The following is a 12,045-nucleotide window of genomic DNA, read 5'->3' on the forward strand; positions in this document are numbered from 1 at the left end:
ACACTGAATTATAACTACTTATTTGGACAATTGTTTTTTTAAAATAAGTAATTTAACATGAATATATACCAACCTAAAATGTTTAAAGCCAAATATTCTACTTTAATGTATGGGAAGTGATTATTGCAAGACGGATGGTGCATTGCAGTCGCCTGTTTGAGAGAGCAAGGCAGAGGCTATTCCAATGTGTTATGGATAAGCTGTCACAACTGTGAATCTAGGTCTCTGATTTGTGTTGAGGACAGTAAAATGAATCTTTCCTATTTTTTCAGTTTCATGGAATCTCTAATTAAACCAAGGTTTTCCTCTTACTCAGTCTCCCTGTTCATTAAGAACTTGTATAATTAATCAGTGACATTTTCCCACTTTTGTTGGATCCTGTCTTTTTTTTTTTACCCCAACTCACGCTTTTTCACCTAATTTGTTTATTGTTCTGAAGCTTGCCAACCTCATGTCTTCTTTTATAAAGAATCACCCATATTACTAATGGAATGGATCATCTTTAACACAACACATTGTCTAGACAGCAACTGGATGGCTTTTTAGATCTGACCTGTGTGAGGGTCACATTTGGTAGGGTGCTCAAGAGCAGTACTTAAAAGATTGACTAGCCAATTCAGCAAAGGCTCTAACCAATCAGAATGGAAAGTAAGTCATCAGTGCTGAAGTGGAGTCCTGCAGGTCTCCTGATGTGCCAGGCACTTCAGTTGCTGAACTAATTGTGCCACATGAAGCTTCCTAGGAGCACATACAGGCTACCAGGTGGGGGAGCTCAGAGCCATGGCTATTTGACATTCTGGACAAAGGGTTTCATTACTTTAACGACTGAAAGGACCATGCAGGTGTGTGCTAGCTGTATGTCATCCCTGAGGATGTCTCTGCAGAGACCTATTTCTTCCTCAACTACCTGTAAGAGGCCACAGTCTGTGAGTGGTTTTGCACCTTGTCATTCCAAGTGTGATAAGTGGACCAGCAGTATCAGCAGTACCATCTGGAGCTTTTTTGCAAAACAGATCCTCAGGCCCTAGACCTGACCTACTGAACCAGAATCTGCATTCTTTTTTTTTTTTTCCAAAGATTTTATTTATTTATCTTTAGAGGGGAAGGGAAGGAGAGAGGGAGAGAAACATCAATGTATGGTTGCCTTTCGTGCGTCCCCTGCTGGGAACTGGCCTGCAGGGAACCTGCCTGCAACCCTGGCATGTGCCCTGACTGGGAATCGAACCTCAGTTGTCTGGTTTGCAGGCCCGCGCTCAATCCACTGAGCTACACCAGCCAGGGCCAGAATCTGCATTCTTATCAATCCTTGGGTATTCTGTCCACACATTGAATTTTGAGGAGCATTGGTCAGCAACTGCATCCTGGATGGCCAGGAGGTGTGGATGGGTTTTAGTTAACCTTAATCCAGACCACATATTAGAAGCATTTGGGAAGTATATAAAAAATACATGTGATTAGGCCCTATTATATGAGCATACATGTGACTGGGCCCCATTTCATGAGATTCTCTTTATTTGTTTGGGATGGGGCCCAGGCAATAATAGTATCATTTAAAAATGGTATTAGGTAATTATTTTATATGCAGCCTGGGGTAAGGACAATGGGCATCTATATCTAAGTAGGTACAATTTGTTTTTATCTGAGGCCATAATGTACAGGACCACACAGAAAGTTTACTTAAGTTTGCCACTGGGCTTGAAAAATTCAAGGTTGGCTTTAGGTATACCTCCTCCCCACACTGTAATTGTATTATTAGGAAATTAAACAACCAGACTCCTCTGAACAGAAATTTATCCCCATATGTGCTTTTATGCCTAATTTCTTTAACATACAAAACTACCACCCACAGAAAGAATTTGCTGTAATTTTAGTTCATCTGATTGCATCAGGAATTAAGAACTGAGCTTCTATGTGAAACTTTCTTGTCACATCCAGAGTTTGTGCACTTACTCTGTTTGTTTGTTTACTGATTGTATAAATAAAAATGAATCTTCTATATGTCACCAATATTATAAGTAATAGAAAGGATCTAATGTTCAGTATACAAAGTTGGGCCTCCCATCTCCTACCTGCCTTTCTCAGAATGCAAACATAACCATTTTCTTTTTCTTCAAGATGAAAAACTAGACCTGGCTGAATATGGACAAAATGTATGCTATTTCTTCATAGAGGAATTGTTAAATTCTAACAGAGAGTTGTTTAGTGTCATACTAAGAATAGTGATGCAACACATACTAGTTGTGGTACATACTTTCTAAATAGTGAATACAAGAGAAAGGTGGTGATTCTAAGGTTTTGACCTACACTTTGATTAATTAATTCTACCAATGAAAGCATAGATTGTTGTGCTAGAGCCTTTGAGATTAGTAATCACCACAAGTTGTGAAAATGATAAAAATGTCTTGAAACCAACTTAATGCCATGTTCCCTGAAATTCTTAAGGCCATTCTCTTCCACACAAATATAGAATTCTGTGCTGACATTATGTGATTATAAGAAAGCCATACCCACCCTAAGTGATCTCTTGATCTCTGTGTGGTCTGTTCAGTTTACAGGTTAATTTGTGGTCATAACATTTTGTTAGATGGACTGGAGATTCTGGGTCTGAGTCTCAAATACAGCACTGATTAATAATTCATCCATGAGGAAAGGAAAGGCTAAATCAGCAACTCGGTTCCCTCGGAAACATTCAGGCCTCTTTCTCAGACTCATAAGTGACCCTGAACCATCCCAAATTCCTTCCCAATGTCTGGATCATGTGATCAGCCTCTCTCTTTTTCCTTATTCTTCATCTATGTGACATTCAGTTTTTGATTAAACACTGGTTCCCACGAAATGTGTCACTCCTCATTTCAGCTCCCATTTATTGAGAGCTTGGCCTTTGCCAGCCACTGTAACAAGCTATACCTATATAATCAAACTTAATCTTTGCAATACCATTAAAGACTGCTGTTATAGTTCTCATTTTTCAGAAATAAAAAAAAAAGGTCCAGAGAATTTCTTTTCATTACACAGCTATTATTAAGGGGCAAAAATGGAATTCGTTTCAATTATTCTGATTTTAAATTTGTTTTGTTACTTCCTGCCCCTGTGAACAATGTTTATCTTACTTTCTCACATGTAAAGGAAAACAGTGGGTTAGGACTCATTGCAAAAACTGCAATTCAGGGTATTTACCCTGAAGGTTCTTTCTTTTTTTCTCTCAGTTTTGCAGAAGGAATGCAAGGATTACAATCTGGTTAGTCTCTCCTTGGCTTCAGGAGTGTGGTGAATCTCAGATAACATATACGTTCACTAAATATAATCCACTGAGTGAAAGGCCAAGTGTTTTTGGAAGAGAACCTGGCTGAGCAGTCTGTTGGCATTCTTTGAAGCATTGAGATGGGACAAGTGTCAGCTGTGTGTAACAGAACACACACTGGGCCAGGAGGGAGGGAAGGTCGGCTCTCATGCCAGTTCCCCAACGTATTAGCTTTGCCATCTAGGAACAAGAGAACAAGAGAACAAGAGCATTTGTCTTGCTCTCTTGTGCCTCAGTGAGGATGAAATAAGAAAACTTAACTTAAATCCTACATACTTCAATTCACCCAGTTTTCTGCATCTCTACTCAGTGTCCCTAATGCCATCTCCCAGCATCTTCTTACTCTTGCATCCCTGGAATAAAATGGCCCTCTAAATGTTCTCCCAGCAGCCATTTGTTGTTCCTGTCAACCCATTCTCCTAACTAGAGCCAGAGGGCACATTTCCCAAGGCAAAACTGCTTGGATTACCTTGCTTGGAACTGCTTGGATTACCTTGCTAAGAGTACTTTCCAGTCACTCTTAGGACATTTGAAATACACTAAGTTTACCTGTCAGTCCTGTTGGACTTCACCCCTGCCAGCCTTCCCACCCCTGTGTTGCAGCACTCACCCCACACCCTTGGCAGTCCCTTGTCCCTTTGACATGCCCTGTTTCCTTCCACCAAAGGGCCTTTCATCATGTGATTCTTTGGGCCTGGAATGCCCTTCTTGACCATCTTTGCTAGTTGACTGTCATTCATACATTGCCTCCCAGATTGAAGTTCCCGCTCTGTCCCCAGGATGTCCTCTCTGACCTGGTTAAGTCCTCTCCTGCTGCTTTCTACTCTCCCGATACCATTTTCTTTGATTCATAGCCCTGCACCCGCATGTAAGATTTAAAAAAATTGATACCTCTTGTGCCTTGTGAAAAAGAACTATGCATGTTTTATGCTTCCTTTTTTATTTCTTTGCAAAGCCTGACAGTTTCTCAAAAAGATGTATGTTGCATAACCGAATGTATAAATTAATTTAAAAGATGCATAACCCTATTTCTAAAGAGCTTTCAGTTTAGATATGTTGACAAAACAAACTCATATATATAAATAAAAATTCAGGGATTTAATAATAAAACTTGACTACAGGTAACATTTATTTCATATTTATTGTATATCAGATGTTAGAAGTATCTCATTTAATTCTTGTAACAAAGCTTAGAGGCAGGTGCTATCATTTTCTTGTTTTATTAATGAGGGGGATTTGATGACTTGCTCAAGTTTATACAGCCAGTCAGATGATGGGGCGGTGTTGGTATCTGTTAGAAAGATATTGGAACATTTACAAAGTTGTTCAGAAGTCTGGAGAGGGAACCTGGGAGCATAGTTGTGCCAATCTATGTAGCAGAAAATTATAGATAAGGCCAGGCCACAGGACAGATAATGTATCATACTTGGTTTTGCTCTCCTAGGACATTGTCCAACCCCATGGCTGATTTCTGCAGTTCGTTGTCATTGCTGTGAATGATTTCTGTACTCACAGCCTATTCCCAAGGTCCTAAGTGCTGAAAAGGAACATCTTGTTTGTTGTTTTGATGTCATATGTCTGTGCCATCACTGTCAGAGATGTGTAGGAGCTAAGCACCCCCATCCAACCAGGACTCCATAAATGGGGAATTTTTGTGCCTTAGAAGGGAGTGCTAAATGGGCAGCTAAAATTTCACACATATTCAAAACTCTGACATGTCTCTCTGTCTCTTGTGACAAATGCATACAAAACATGCATTATTGCAGTGCCAGTATATAGCCACTGAGTCTGCCAAAGAAACCACACATCACAGTGCTGCTTTCCAATAGGCATGAGAGAGCATGCTGCTGGTAACTTCAAAGGCCCCCAGCAGTAGAAGAGAACTGGGCAACCAAATTAAGAACCACCAAGTCCTGGGGTTAAGTGTCAAAGGTCCGTTTCTTAGCAGCATGGCACACTGTGAAAAATAATGATTTGGAGTCAGATGATTCTTGCACATTTCTTCCTGAAGCTACACCTGGTCTTCATGCAGGCCTCCTGTGTGGAATGTCACAGCAGGGAAATATCCTATTGAACTGGAATAACCAAGGGCTGCCCTTATGGCCAGAAAACAAGGCAGAGAAATCCTGAGAAAATTCTAGAGGCATTTGGGCCCAGATTGTCTTAAAAGATTCATGCACAAGCCAGTTTAATTCTAGTGAAGACCAAAAATATTTTCCTATGACAAGAGATCCTGAGGACACTGTAGCCCTGAAGAAACTTCCACATTAAGTGTGTTAAAATGTGAAGTGAAGCAATAGTAACACACTTTGCAATTCCAGACATCCTCATAATGAAGGTTCTTAACTCAGAGATTGAAGGGACTGGTTCTGAGCACGGGCTGTTTATCCTTGTTTTTTCATGTTCGGGAGATTGTGACTTACTCTCTGTCAAAACACTTGCAATATATAAAAAAAGCAACAATAGAAATGGCTGTTTGTTGACATGTGATTCCGGTTGTATTTTTAAAAATTTCCTCAATTGCTTCTTTTTGACAACTGTTTAAATGAATATTTTTTTGATAACCAAGATATGCTATCTACGGCAACCTTGTCATCTTTTAAGCATGGATGTATATGAATATACTTTCTTATATCATTCTTATACTTTTGTCTTTTCCTTCCTTTGGCCAGATCTTCCATGTTATATATCTGGTATACAGAGTATTGGCAGAGAAGTAACTAAAAAGAGAATATTTTTAGTTTATAGTTATGTCCAAGTAATATTTATTTAACATTTATTGTACTTTTTACCACCACACAAAGAGCCAGCTTCCACTATTACATCTAATTTAATAATGCAGAACTTGACAAGTAGAGATTTAGGTGACTTGGTCTATATAATTTCTTGAAGCAACTTGACCCAGATGGTAGGTGGTCAGCATTCTGAGAGGATCTTAATGGGAGGTGTATGCTGTATCTGACCTGCAAATTTCACATTGGAAGAACAATGGTAAGGATGAGCAACAACTGTTCCCTCTCCCAGCAACTCTCTCCTTCATCTTACCTGTTTGAATATGACTATGTATGTAGTGAAAGGATCCTCAGCTGGAATTAGATTTTGGCCCTTAGTCTTAGCCCTTCTGCTCATTGTTGATGAGAACTTGAGCTAATCAAATAACCACTCTGACTTACATTTTTTTATCTGCAAGGAAGGATATCTGTATTTAAATGACAAAATATAAAGCATCCAGAAGCTAAAGACAAGGATGATGAAAGACCTAGAAATCATGTAACAAGAATATGGGTTAAAGGAATTAGGAAATTTTAGGCTGGTAAAGAGAATAGGTTTCCTTTCAGGAAACATGAGTGCCTTCAAATATTTGAAAGCAGAAGAGAGATGAAAAGTTCTGCATGTTTCTTAAGGGGGGAATATAGATGGTTGGCCAAAACTATACAAGATCAGATTTCAGCTTGATAAAATAACTTCCCAAATAATGATTAGGGCTGTGCAGGGGTGAGATTAAATACCTCAAAATGCAAACTTCTCTAATCCTAGACATGCTTCAAACCTAAAAAGATGAATTGTTGCAGTGGATAAAACATTCAAATAGATCAGTGGTTCTCAACTGGGGGTAGTTTTGTTTCACAGGTTTGGCAATGCCTGGAAATAATTTTCATTGTCACAACTTAGAATGGAAGTAGATTGCTACTGACATGTATGGGTGGAGTCCTTGGTTGCTGCTGCTAAACATCCTATACAAAACCTCCACAAAAAATAAATAAGTAAAAGAATTATCTAGCCCCAAGTGGAAATAGTACCAAGGTCAAGAAACCCTGTACTAGGTGAACTCTAAAGTTGTTTCCAAAAATTAGATTCAATGCTTTTACATTGTATACAAGACTCAAAGAGAGAAATGTTACTATCATTCTTTACATCTAAATGATTTAAAGAAGTTTTAAAAAACTTAAATTAAAAAATTATAAGTTCTTTGTGCAATAATACTAGTTCTATCTATATGCAAGTTTGTTTAAAATGACTCAAGTGGAAATGTATACTGGGTTCGTGGATAGGAAGAATTAACATCATTAAATGCCCATACTGCCCAAAGCAATCTACAGATTAGTACAATTCCTATCAAGATACCAATGGCATATTTCACAGAATGAGAACAAGTACTCCAAAAATTTATATGGAGCCACAAAAGACCCTGAATAGCAATTGTTATCTTGAGAAAAAAGAACAAAGTTAGAGGGATCACTGTACTTAATATCAACACAATACTACTTACAAGGCCATAGTAATCAAAACAGCGTGGTACTGTCATAAAAACAGACCTATAGATCAATGGAACAGAATAGAGTGCCCAGAAATAAACCTATTTGTCTATAGTCAATTAATAATATCAATTAGTAATTGGTAAATGAGACAAAATGGGCTAAAGATAGTTTATTTAATAAATGGTGTTGAGAAAATTAGACAGTTACATGCAGAATAATGAAAATAGATCACCCTTTTACCCCACACATAAAAATAAGCTCAAAATGGATTAAAGAGTAAAAGAAAACATGAGCAGTAAAATCCCAGACAATTCTTGTAGCAATATTTTCTTCTCATATGTCTTCTTGGGCAAAGAAAACTAAAGACAAAGTAAACACATGTGACTCCATCAAACTAAAAAGGTTTTGCACAGGAAAGGAATCCATCAACAAACTGAAAAGACACCTATTGAATGGGAACACGTATTTGCCAAGACATCTGATAACTCAACACAACCCCCCCAAATTATCCAATTAAAATATAGGCAAAGGACCTGAATAGACAGTTCTCCAAAGAGGAGACACAGATGGTAATAGTCTTATGAAAATATGCTTAATAAATCATCAGATAAATGCAAATTGAAACTGCAATGAGATATTACCTCACACCAGTCAAAATGGTCACCATAACCAAATCAACAAACAAATGCTGGTGAGCATGTGGAGAAAGCACTGTTGATGGGGATGCAGATTCATGTAACCACTGTGGAAAGCAGTGTGCTTACCTCAAAAAATATCTTATAACCCAGTGATTCTGCTTCTAGTAATTTATCCTATGAAACCCAAAACCCTAATTCGAAAGAATATATTCACCCCTATGTTCATTGCAGTGTTATTTACAATAGCCAAGCTTTGGAATCAGGCCTTGTCCATCAATAGATGAGTTTACAAAATGGAATACTACTTGGCCATTTGACCCTTTGCAATAGCATGGAGGGACATAAAGAACATTATGTTAAGTGAAATAAGTCAGCCAGAGAAAGACAAGAACCATATGTGGAATGTAATGAACAAACTGGACTGACAGGTAGAACAGAGGTAGACTCATAGGTAGAGAGCAGACTGACAGCTTTGGGGAGGTCTGGGAGGGATGGAGGGATTGAGAGAGAAGAAAAAACAAAAGAGAAAGAATTCATCGATATAGACAACAGTTTGATGACTGCAGGGTGAAGGGGGTGGGTGGAAGTGGAAGGGTGTGTAGGAGGATAAATGGTAATGGAAAAATTAAAATAAAATGTATATATTAAAAAAATTAGAAAAATAAAATGACTCAGTTAAATCTGGAACATCATTTGCATGCATTATTTTAATGCATGATTCTAGGTTCACTTGTTTTTTCTGATTTAAGTTCCCACTTGAATTAATTTTAAAATCTATGGCTCAAAACTGTTTCAGAGTTTTAGATGTCTATTTCTTTTTACAGACTCTCTCCTTTTTTCCTAGTGTTTTCACATTTACCATGCACATGGTCCCCTTGGGGCACTTCCGATACCAGGCGTTTGTCAGTGGTGTGGTGGGTATTGTGAAGATGGCACTGATCTAAGAGTGGTGTGGCTTTGGAAAAGTTGAACAAGATTTTTGCTCATTTAATAAAATCACAGTATAGGTTCTTTATACCTTAGCTGCTTATATTGTTAACATTTTATAGGGAGCAGAAAGGAAAACATTTATTGAACATTTACAACATTCAAGGAACTCCACATGTTTAATCTTTTAATCCTCACAACAAACCTGTGAAATTGGTACTATTGCATCCATTTTTAGTTAATGGGGAAGCATGCTCAAAGGGATTATGTGAATTGTCCTATAGTACAGAGTTAAATTGCATTTATCTTTGATCTAAATGAAAGATAGTTCAAGGATTATTTCTTTTAGGAAATCATTCCTGATCCCTTAGTCTGGCCTGAATCTACCCTGGTGCTGTTTCTGCACTTACCTCATTAAATTGAAATTAACTCTCTATATGTATTGAGTTGGCCAAAATGTCTGTTTCGTTTTCTGCCTAAAATAAAAGACACATTTTTCATTTTCACCAATACCTTTATTGATTTGGATTTTTTGAGAATGTAGTCTCTCTTCCCTGTGGTATAACGTTGATCTCAGTTAGTGTCTCTGTTTGATCTCTATCCATTTCGACTGGTGTCCCCGGCTGTGGAGCACCATCATCCAGTGAGAAATCTCCAGCACAAAACTTCACAAACCACTTCTGACATGTTTGATCAGTCACAGCACCTTCTCCATACACTACACAAATCTATTTTTGTGTGACAGTTATGTTTTTATCTTTCTTGAAATAATAAAGCATGATATGCTGAAATGGTGTGTATCTTCTTCTGTCTTCAACATTAAAATGGCTGCACAAAAATTCACCAATTTTGAAAACGTTTTAAAATGCAAACTGATAAGACAGTTGTCACAATACAATCTAACAAAATTGTTTAGAAGGAAGTTAAAAACAACTGAATGCCACTAGAGACATCTTACAGAAAAAACAAACAAAACAACAAACTTTTTGGCCAACCCAATATGTACAGTCTGATAATCCTGAGAATGCCTTTTCCTCATGAATAGTGACCATGCGTTTATTCTTTATTTCTCCAGCACCAAAAGTAGTGGCCAGTACATGCTGTTTAACTGAGCTGAACTCATTATATCATTCTCCAAATTAATGTTCTCCAAGGTAAATACCCTCAATTCAATAGGCCATTATGAATCTATTAATACATTTTTTTCTGTTTTGATATTCAATCCACTTATTTATTGTTTTTTGTGTTAGAATAAAAATATGAAATAATTTAAAGACAGAATAATACAGCAACAGATTTTAAGACATTCCTGGGAAATTTTGGTTTGGCCAAAAAATCCATTTATTTTTTTTCCATACAATGGCTCTAGTAGTGCTTAGTTGTCTTTAACGTCATTCAAAATAATTTTATTAGATTGTATTAGATTGTGACAGGTGTCATATCAGCGTGCATTTAAAAAAACCTTATCAACTTGGATTTTTGTGCAGCCATTTTAATACTGAAGATGGAAAAATACACATAATTTTTGGCACATTATGCTTTATTATTTCAAAAAAGGTAAAAATGCAACTGAAATGCCAAAAAAGATTTATGGAGTGTATGGAGAAGGTGCTGTGACTGATTAAATGTGTCAAAAGTGGTTTGCAAAGTTTCTTGGTACTATTGACATTTTGGCCAAATAATTCTTCACTGTGGGACCATATTATGCATTAGAAGATATTTAGCAGCACCTCTGGCTTCTATGCACTGGAAGCCAATAGCAGGAGATAGCTGACATGCTCAAAATATCCAAATCAATAAAGTTATTGATGAAAATATAAAATATGTCTTTTGTTATATAGAAAAAACTAGGCAGACTTTTTGGCCAACCCAGTAGTAAGTGTTCATCATCTCTCACTCCAGCCTGGTGCTATAATTCCATTTGCTCCCCTGAGCAAGCTTAGGCAGGGAAGGTGAAAGGGGTCTTACCAAAGCACTTTGAGAAAGTGGGGCTCTCTGGATTTTCCGTTTCAGGAGCTCTCTTGCTGAGGAGTAATGCAGTGGTGAAGGACTGAATGTTCTTAGTGAACCATAAAACATATGGGTGTTAACTTAAGCACGGTGCTCAATACTCAAGCACATTCTGAAAAAGGCATATTAGCCACAATATCCAAAAATAATGGATTTGAACAATTATAATTAATATTTATTGAGCTTATTATTTGTCACATACTTTACTGTTTTTATGTTTATACATATATCTCACTTAATCCTCACACAAACCATATGTGGTAGTGACTTATTATTTCTGTTTAAAATATGGGGACATTGACACTAAGAGATTAAGTGCCTTACCCAAGGCTGTACAACTAATGAATGGATATGTACACAGGCTTTTTAATTCTAGAAACATACTCATAGTCAGAGCTGTTATTGTGTGTGTCACTGGAAAGGTGACTTCATTTTTTTCCCAACCCTGTTTTAAACCTCTCAGTCCTCCTGGAAATGTAAATGACCTGCTGTCGCTTGGCCAAGAAAAGTCAGAGTATAAGCCACAACATGCTTCCTGATTCTCTTATTCTCATATACCTCCTGTCAATTATAGTTTCTTACACTAAGTAGTGACTTGCCATGATGCATCTATTAGTACAATATTTTCAACACTTTCTATTCTGAATATTTGTCTTTTGAAAAATATATTATTTAGCTGTCCTTTTACTCTCATAGATCAGCCTTTTCTCCGTTAACTACCTGTATTCTCTTCTTTATTCGGAATGCTACTGTCCAGACTTCTCTCATTTCTTCCACACGTGTGTGTGTGTGTGTATGTGTGTGTGTGTGTGTCCTTTAAACAGACAAGCAAGCTTGCTTCCTCTGGGATCGAAGGCAAATTTGGCTCCAGAAGTCCCTGCCCCACCAAGTTTCTCGTATCTGTGGCTAT

Source organism: Artibeus jamaicensis, unplaced genomic scaffold (assembly GCF_021234435.1).
Source record: "Artibeus jamaicensis isolate MK-2021 breed Jamaican fruit bat unplaced genomic scaffold, CSHL_Jam_final contig_402, whole genome shotgun sequence".
NCBI classification, from domain to species: domain Eukaryota; kingdom Metazoa; phylum Chordata; class Mammalia; order Chiroptera; family Phyllostomidae; genus Artibeus; species Artibeus jamaicensis.